Raw genomic sequence first — 10325 nt, 5'->3', positions numbered from 1 at the left:
TGCAGTGTCTTTCACAGTGTCAGGGGTACCTGGCCTGCACTCCTAATTGTGCACCTCTGCACATGCTCTTCCCTCGCTCTGAAATGCCCTTTTGTTTTTGTCTTCCTGGGGAAGCTCACTCGTTTTGTAACACATGCCTTGGGTGTCACCTTCTTTAAGAACTCTCCTTGACTGACATGGATAAAGATGGTCCAAACAGTATCAGATCTTTAAAACTGGAGTATAAAACTTGGATGGTGTGAGGAGGAAAAGCTGAAGCCATTTCGCCCTGTTTGAAGCTGCAAGCTGGTCCATTGTTGATCACGAAACTGTGGTTGTTTCTTTGACTCCGCTGCAGCATTAAAAATTCAGTTCTGTTGAAGCATTTATAGTCTCCCTGACATCTTTCTGATGCTTGCCTCCAGCCCATGCCGCTTCTTTCTCTGCCCATGAGCCCTTCTTTCTTTTTTTTTATTGACAAACCAAAACAACATACAAACATGAAAATTCTTAACATACAAACATTCCATATATGATGTAAAATCAATGGCTCACAGCATCATCACATAGTTGTATATTCATCACCATGATCATTTCTTAAAACATTTGCATCACTCCAGAAAAAGAAAGAAAAAGAAAAGACTCATACATACCATATCCCTTACCCCTCCCTCTCATTGACCATTAGTATTTCTATCTATCCAATATATATCAAACTGTGTTCCCTGTTTTATTCCTATACCCCTTACCACTCCCTTTCATTGATCATTAGTATTTCAATCTATATTTTAACATTTGTTCCCCCTATTATTTATTTATTTTTAATCCACATATTTTACTCATCTGTCCATACGTAGATAAAAGGAACTATGAGACATGAGGTTTTCACAATCACACAGTCCCATTGCAGAAACTATATCATTACACATTCATCTTCAAAAAACATGAGCCCTTATTTCTTGCTTTTCACTTTCTTGTTCTAATTTGGCTGATGGGAAATTAGTAAAATTATCAACATGAGATGATTCCAGCTATTTACAAAATCGCCTTTTCTGGGGAAATCTGTAGAGAGAAAAATAGTAAAACTTCGGATCTTTCTATATAAATGAGTTAGCTTGGAGAGCAGCAGGTGTTAAAATATGAAAGTGATATTTAGAAAATAGTGCAGGAAATAGTCAAATGAAAGTCATTCTAATGATGGTGTTTTTTCACCTGGAGTTTAATGTCCAATTCTGAGTTAGAGAAAATGCAGGTCTGATATTGGAGTGAAAAGGGGGGTCTGAGTGTACGCATCAGAAAATAAGCTTTTCAAGTCACTACTTTCAGTAATTAGCTGAAGGACTTGAGCATTTTTATGAACTGGAAAAATAATAAGTGGCTTGCCTACCTCACAAGAACATTGCAATATTGTAAACAAACATTTGAAGGTTAAAACACCACAGACTAATATAAGTTGTGTTTAAAAAAAAAGACGTCTTGTCTTCCTGTAAAGAGTTACAACATCTTGGGCAGTGCAAAGGTTGCTCAGTGGTAGAGTTAACGCTGCCAGGTGGGAGACCGGCAGTTGATTCCTGGAGCCTGCACATGCCAAAAATAGAAAGAAAGAAACAAAGAAAAAAATTACAACATCTTAACAAAGTTTATCATTAGCAGGCAAAAGAGGTTTATTTATTTCCATGGTTTAGATTATGTGCCTTAAACTGTATTTCTCTCCATTTTTAAATTAAATTATGTTGGGCAAACAGAATGGAAATATGCAATGTACCAGGGGTTTGACTCATTGAACCAAAAACCTCAGGTTCCTGCATCTATCTGCTCTTCAGCCTTTGGCTTTTTTGTTTCAACAAATCTCTTCCTTAGCTATAATTATAAAAAGTGACTCGGGTATGAAAAAGAGAGGTTTGTGATATTTTTAAAAGCCATCCACAAAGTGACTTGGAGATTGTAAATGGTGTGTGAGAACTGAGTCACTATGCTCACAAGGAAACATGCAGTTGCTCTTGTTTGTAAAAGATGACACTTCTGGAAGTGTTATTTCCTCTGCTGCCATAATCAGCCTGCCTTACACTTGACCTCTGCAGTGGTGACGGCTGTGTCATAACATCCACACCCTCTGGTCTGTGACCCTGGAGCTCTGCGGCATACTGTGTGAGACAGCTGGCTGAAGATAGAGGGCTGGTGTTGGTCATTGGCAAAGAATTCTCCAGCCCACCAATAGCAGCTTTGCAGCTGTTCTGCAGTCACATACCTGGCATATCTACGTCACCATGGCAACTGCTAGGCAGTCTCTGCTCACCCCATGGTTGTAACTTAGGCTCGTCTGCCTTGAACAAACCTAACCCTCAGGCAGCCAAGGGTGGTTGTCCAGATGTGGAAGGACAGCCTCAAGAAAAAGTAAGAGTAACAGATATGAAATGAAGAGAAGAATTTAGGAGGAACATCCAATCTGGGGAAGGAAAAGTGAAGCAAAATTTGGTGAAAAGAGAAGGAGATTCCATTTCAAATCAACTTTCCTGTACTAACTGAAACTTTTTACACTTATTACTTGAAGATGTGCCTTCACTTTTATATTGTGTTTCAATATGATGTGTTGAAGTGAATGAAGCATGAGTATATTGAAACAGAGCATGGTTGAGTTTGGTGTTTCCTGCTGCCAGTGACTTTGGGTAACTCACTTAACTTCTCTGAGCCTCAGACTCCCCATTCAAAACACCAGGGGCAATAAAGAATTCTAGGGAGCACACACGGGAAGCACGGAGCACATGGCAGCCACCCACCACTATCCAAATAGAGTACAGTAAATCAAAGCATACCCTCTTTTCTGGCTCATGTTTGACTTTCCTGATAAACTTGGTCAGTGGATGAAATGGGGGATGCTCTGTAAAGCTTATCACATTTATGTTAAATTTCATGCTATTAAATCTGATTGATATTGGATGATGCTTTATTTATTTCAGCACTGATTCATTTTCGTCAGCACATGCCAAACCTATGAGTCTGTGTATATACCAGGAATTACATTTTTAAACCTCTATTCTTTGAGAAACAGAAAAGAAGTCATACATTTGTCAATGAGAGTATAAAAGGTGAGCCATTATTTCACATAATTCACTGTTTTTAGGAAAAGAACAGATTTTCCTTTGGGATCAAAGTCATGGTGCTTTTGTTACATAGATCTATTAATTTAAAACATGTTTTATATTTTAAGCTCAGTAAATTTCTCTCTGCTAAACCTGTGGGTATTGATGGTCAATCCAGCACTTTATAGACACATCCTATTGGGTGGTACTTTTGTTACAAACAGCATTGTTATATTTGTACTATTAACTATAGTTCATGGTTTATCTTAGGGCTCACTGTTTGTGTTGCCTGGTATTATGATGTTTTTCTTTGAAAATTTCCTCTTTTAACCATATCATTATAATTCAATGCTGCTAGATAGATTTACAATGTTGTGATACCATCACCACCATTGATTACCAAAATTTTTCCATCACCCTAAATAGAAACTCCGTACAATTTAAGCATTGACGACACATGCCCCTGGTAACCTATATTCTAGATTCTAACTTTATGAATTTGCTTGTTCTAATTGTTTCATGTCAATGAGATCTTATAACATCTGTCATTTTGTGTCTGGTTTATTTCATTAACATGATGTCCTCAATGTTCTTTCATGTTGTCAGATTATCAGAACTTCGTTCTTTTTATATTTGAATAATACTTCATGGTATGTACATACCATATTTTGTTTATCCATTCATTGGTTGATGGATATTTGGGTTGTTCATTATGTGGCAATTTTAAATGATGCCACTATGAGCGTTGGTATGCAAATACCTGTTCGAGTCCATGCTTTCAATTCTTTTTGGGAATATACCTGGAAGTGAGATGCTGAGTCACAGGATAATTCTCTATTTAACTTTTTAGGGAACTGCTGAACTGTTTTTCACAGTATCTGTACCATTTTACATTCTCACCAACAGCAAATGTGTGTTCTTTTTTCTCTATATCGTTTCCAGCATTTGTAATTATCTGTGTGTGTGCTTTAATATTAGCCATTCTAGTGAGTGTGAAATGTTTTGATTTGCACGTCTACCCTTTCTAATCTTATCCTCAATATAACCCATCTGAATTAGTTGCCTGCCTTCCCCTCTTTCACCTCAACCCTGTCTAATTCTATTTGGTTTCTTTGAATCATTCATGGATGATTAAACCTTCATAGCATTGTCAAGTACTATCCTGAATAATTCATTTATATCGAAAACTCATGCCTTTTTCGCAGTACTGGTATTACTGTTTCCACTTCACAGATGAGGTTACTAAGGCTTGGAGAGCTTATGTAACCACTTAAGGCCAAACACTTTTATGTGCCAGAATCAAGATCCATATCTGGTTTATCTGTAGCCAAACCTTAGATGTTGTTCTGTCCAGGCCACGTCAGTTATTGCTTTCTTGTGTCTTCTAACTTTTCCTTCCAAATGTGCTCATGTGCAAACTCTACCACTTCCAAAAGAACTACAAGCTCCTGACAAGCAAGTTCTATGACTCTTCATCTTTTATTACTTGTCAAAGATTAGTACAATATTTTGTTTGTAGTATATATTTGCCTGATGATTATTGAATGAAATAGAGAAAATGCTTAAAATAAAAATATATCAAAGTTAGCCCTTTGCCTGAAATTTATTAATACTGAATTGCAACCAAGAAATATTTAGGTATAAATAACTAGGTATAAATAATTAGGTATAAATCCATAGGTAGGTAGATAGATGGATAGATGGATAGATAGATAGACCAACACACACACTACACATGCACACACATATATCATAGGAATAAGATAGTGAAAAAGAGGACAAGGCCTGGGGAAATTGAACCAAGAGGACAGGTTATTTCAGAACTGTAGACAAAAGACTTAAGTTAGAATTTGGAATACTGAAAAGTAGACTTTTCATAGTGGTGTAGGGGAATGATCACTGCTTTGGAGATAGAGCATCCCATATGTGATTCTTAATGTTTGGGCGTTTCACTTTATCTCTCAAGTCTAAATTTCTTTTTCTGTTATTGGGGGCATAAATAGTACCTATTTCATATGATTTCTTTGGAAATGAAATAAAATAATGATGGGAAACGTATAGAGTGTAAATGTAAGCAAAAGAAAAGTTAACATTCCTAGCAAGGGGCCTGGCACACATTCATACATTCATTCAAGAAGTATTTGTTGTACTATGCTCTTCATAGGTACTTAGTAAATGGTCAAATTATCTTAATTTTAATACATCTTTGCATAGGGCTGGATTATAATCCCTCAATTGTGAGGAAGCAAGTACTGGCAGTGACTTGATGTATTTTGTCAGAAGAATGAAAAAAACTGTGATGAAAGGTATAGTTTTTTAAACTTGTTTTATTGTGTAGCATAATATATTTACAAAGCAAAGAAATAAAAAAGCTATAGTCTTCAAAGCACTCTTCAATGAGTAGTTACAGGACAGATCTCAGAGTTTTGTCATGGCCTACCATACGATCCTCTCATATTTTTCCTTCTAGCTGCTCCAGAATATAGAGGCTAGAGGGCTTAAATATTGTTTTTATCATCACAATAGACTTTTTTTCCTTCTTTTTTTGTGAAAAATAACATATATACAAAAAAGCTATACATTTCAAAGCACAGCACCACAATTAGTTGTAGAACATATTCAGAGTTTGACATGGGTTACAATTTCACAATTTTAAGTTTTTACTTCTAGCTGCTCTAAGATACTGGAGACTAAAGGATATATCAACTTAATGATTCAGCATTCATATTCATTTGTTAAACCTATCTCCTCTGTATAACTCCACCATCACCTTTGATCTTATATATTGGCCCAGGTGTTCTTTAGGATTGGCTGGATGAAAGGTAATTTTGTCATGATTCTAAACATGTTTCTTCTTCATTAAAAAATGAGGCTATGTTCCAGTTTATAAATACATGTTTCTCACTGAATTCTTTGATTAATTGACAGGCAAAAGAATAATATTAAATCATTCATAAAAGTTCTCCTCTTTTATGCCTCCAGCTTTTAAAAACTTATATAGATGGCAGAGGCCTCAAGATGTCATCTGGGATAATTCCATGAATGGGCAAATAGACCAGCAAAATAACGTATTTTTACTCTGAACATCTCTAACATTGAGACATTCTCAGACTTTTCTGGCCAATCCATTCCAGGATATTAGATTTATAAAGTTGAATTCCTTTTCATTCCAACTCAAAGTTCTTCTTCTTTCATTTAAATTAATTTCTATGGATGAAGATCATATATATCTTTTTCTTATTAACAAGTCATCATGTACTTGAATTTAGTGATCAGATCTCATCTCAACTTGAAGCATCCATGCATTCTTTGATTTTTCACTGACAAAGACTTGATATTCAAGCCCACAGTGGACCCTCCAAATGAGAAAAGTGCCATTTTAAATAACTTATCTAAGACAGCATTTTGCTATGTGCAAATTTCCTAAATGCCCTCTAAATCATTATTAGTAGAATGTCAATATATTAAAAGCAAATTAATTTTATAGCTAGAGACACTCTCAGCCAGATAGTTTAAATGACTTTCTCAAAGTCACACTTCTTGTTAATGTGTGGAAAAAAAAGCAAAATGTAGATCTCTCAGTTATATGTCACTTGCCTCCATGGCTTAATTTATTGAGCCCTCTTAATCATTTAGATTTTTCTGCTTTTAATTTTTCTCAAAATGATAACCTATATTTACATATCAAAATAGCATAGAAGTTTTCATGACCAGTATAAGTCTCCTGGCCACCCCTTCCTACTTCTAATTTTGCCCCTCAGGAGTTTTTGCTTTTCCTTCTGCTACAAGTTTCATCCAGCATTTCAAATGCTCTTATTCCTTCTTCATGGTTTCTTGGTATGAAAGATTGGAACATAACTTACCAACACTACTTAGCTCCCCTATTTTCTCTCAATATTTCATATATATAATAATTGTTATTGTTGCCTTTAAGTTTAAATTATATGTAAATTTATTTTTCTCATTTCATCAATATTTGACAATGTTTTTGACTCCCCATTTAAAAGCATTGATATTGTTGGTCCATGCCTTTTCCCAATTCTCCTCCTACATTCTAGGTCTTTCTTTCTGTCAAATACACATTTAAATTATCGATGTTCTTGCTAGTTGCATCCAATTCTCCTTATTTACTAACTCTAAGTTTTGAAAACCAATAAACTGCATTAACATTGTATGGCTATGTAAATACTGATCAATGTGAGGTAAGAAATGTCTTAGGCTTATATTTTCTATTTTAATGCACTACTGTCAAAATACCTTAAACCACTTAAATGATTGCCTAAAATCAAGATGGTATAAGGGCCTGCCATATTTAGTTTTCTTTGTAATTGAAATATTCACTTTATGCAGAATTTTACTTTCCTTAGAGTTTGTGTTGCTTTTTGTAATATCTTCAGAATTTTTCAACCTTTAAAACTTTTTGTTCTAACAAGTTCCTTTTTTACTTCCAGACCTCCCTCTTAGAATCTACCTATTTTCCTGTTTCAGAAGGGTGTGGATATCCACCAGACTAGCCTACTTCCTGACATCTGAGAATTGTCTTTTCTAATTTCCACTACTTCCAGTATGCCCTTCTTCAGTTTCTTGGTTTTTCACTTTCTTGGGTTTCTCTCTCATTTTACCAAAGTTACTCTTAAGAACTCTCTAAAAATGGATGTGTGCAAAGTAAATTCTCTGCATGTGCATATCTGTAAATCTCTTGTTTTTGTTCTCATATGTGATTAGTATTTTGATGTTGCATTAGTCAGGGTCCTGTAGGGAAACAGAGCCAAAAGAAAGTATCTGTAAACATTACAAAATTTTATAAAAATGTCTCACACAACTGGAGGGATGCATCAGGCCAAATTCCAAAGGGTAGGCTGCAAGCTGAGAACTCTGGTATAGGTTTTTTGATGAATTCCCCAGGAGAAGGTGGCTGGCTGAAACAGAAATGGCAATTCTCTCTTCTGACTGCTGAAGTCATCACTTCTCCTTTTAAAAGCCTTCAGCTGACTGGATTAAATGTCTTTCATTGCTGAAGACACTCTCCTTCATTGATTGCAGATGTAATCAGTCATAGATGCAATCAACTTACTGATGGTTTAAGCCTTCAAAATGTCCTCACAGTAACAAGTCAGTGCTTGCTTGACCAGACAACTGGGCACCATTACCTAGCCAAGATGACACTTGAACCTAACCATCACAGATGGGCGTAAATTCTATGCTGAAAATCATTTTCCCATAATATTTCAAAGAGATTATTTCTTTGTCTTTTATTATCTTTTACTGTTAATAAGAAATATGAGGTCTTTATTATTCTTATTCTTTGCAGGTGACTTTGTTACTTTTCTCTGGAAAGTCTGAGGATCTTTTTATGTGAGTTTGCTGAACTGTTGGTGGAAACTTTCATTTGAAGACTTTTCAGATCTGAGATAGTTTCTTCTATTTATTCTGTTAGTTATCTTACCTCTTCCTTTCCATTTTCTTTACTTTTTTTTCTGGAAACCTTATCAATTTGATATTGGGCCCCTTGCACTGATCTTCTCTGAGTGCTCTTTTCATATTTTAAGTTTCTTCCAAGGTCTAGGGGATTTCTTTCTTTTCTAATTTATTTTATTGTAAACTGAAAATATATCACAAGTAATGGGCTTACCATGTAAAGTCAGCTTCTTTCTGGTTTTGTTTTGTCCGTACCCTTCTGTCTTCTGTTTTTTAGGTTTCTACAGCACAGAGTCCTTTTGTGTTGCTATTTTTTTGAGTCTATTAAGTGAATTTTCCTCATTTTTTAATAAATTTATTTTAATTTCCTAAATTATCCATTTCCTCTGGGACCAGTTTTCTGTTCATATATCTTGGTCTTTCTCTTTCTTGACTTTTTGGTATCCGAATTCGCCTGTTGTGATAGATGGAGTTTTTAAAAAATTGACTGCCAAGAGTATATGCCTTAATTTCCCAAATCTGTCAATATGTCACTCCCTTGATTATATCATATGGTATAGATGGCTTTAAAATAAGAAAAGTATTTGAATGGTGTTAATCTAATCACAGGAGCCCTTTGAAAGCAGAAAGTCTTCTCTGGATGGTGACAGAAGAGGAATTTGAATAGATTATAAGACTGAGAAGGATTTAGTTCATCATTGCTGTCTTTAAAGATGGAAAGGGCCATATGCCAAGGAATGTAGGCTGCCTCTAGAAGCTAAGAACTGCCCCTGTAGGATGGAGAGTTCCATCCTACAACAGCAAGATTCTGTCAACTATATTAAAAAGTTTGGAAGTGGATTCCTCCCCTGACCCTCCAGATAAGAGTCTTGTACAGCCAACACCTTGATTTTGGACTTGCGGACCATAAACTAAGAATCCAGCAGAGTAGGCCTGGATTTCTGATCCACAGAATTAGGAACTAATAAATGGGTGTTGTTTTAAGCCACCGTATTTGTGGCAATTTGTTACACAGCAATAAGAAATGAACATACATGTGATTCATGTTTGTCTTCTCATATTCAAGAAAGAAGATTCTCCTACTGTTGAAGAACATCAATTAATAATAGCCCTCTTCTATGTGCCATCCCAATGGGGAACTTTAGGATGGTTAGACATTTACAGCAGCAAGCTTCAGTTTATTGAGAGTGGTCTTGAGAATTGCTATGACACAGTGCCTTTGTTTTCCATACTACCAACCTTAGTCTCTTTCAGAAAGTTTATAAGTCTATTATAAGTTATAAGTCTGTTCATCGTACTTAAGGCAGATTACCTACATGGAAGGTTATTGAAGTAGGTTGGGTGTGACCAGCGATATGAAGATTCATTAGAATGCTATCAAGTAATACCCCTGTTTTCAGACCTAATTATAAATACCATCCTCTTTTCTATGTAAAGATTCTGAGCCCAAGAGTTAGATAGCCTTCCTCTGAATTCCAAGAATAGATTGCTTTCCTCATTTTCCAAGCCTCTGAGCCCTGTAGTTCTTGGCTTCTTTCATCTTTCTATCCTTTCTCCTCTGCTTCAGAAATTTGTGTAAATCTCTCTTCTGTTCTTGACTATTGTGCCAGTTTGAAAGTATTATGAATTTCAAAAAAGGCATGTTTTCAATCCTCATCCAATCTTTTAATCCTGATTCAATCATGCAGGGTGGAAACTTTTGATTAGATTATCTCCATGGAAAGGTGATGCACTCAACTGTGGGTGTGATCTTTCAATTAGATGGAGATGCGACTCCACCCATTCCAGGTAGGTCTTGATTAGTTTACTGTAATTCCTTAAAGGAGAAAATATTTTGGAGACAGCCAT

The 10325-nt window shown here is 35.6% G+C and overlaps 1 long non-coding RNA gene across 1 annotated transcript; it reads left to right on the top strand.

The window, feature by feature from the left end:
* Nucleotides 1-2269: 2269 nt before the first annotated feature.
* Nucleotides 2270-5365, top strand: LOC143676070 (uncharacterized). The gene is made up of 3 exons (XR_013171788.1): nucleotides 2270-2373; nucleotides 2937-3065; nucleotides 5274-5365. It is a non-coding gene; the product is annotated as an uncharacterized LOC143676070 (long non-coding RNA).
* The last annotated feature ends 4960 nt before the right edge of the window (nucleotides 5366-10325 follow it).

Source organism: Tamandua tetradactyla, chromosome 3 (assembly GCF_023851605.1).
Source record: "Tamandua tetradactyla isolate mTamTet1 chromosome 3, mTamTet1.pri, whole genome shotgun sequence".
NCBI classification, from domain to species: Eukaryota; Metazoa; Chordata; class Mammalia; order Pilosa; family Myrmecophagidae; genus Tamandua; species Tamandua tetradactyla.
Note: the sequence above shows the minus strand (reverse complement) of the source record. Positions and strands in the feature narration are given on the sequence as shown.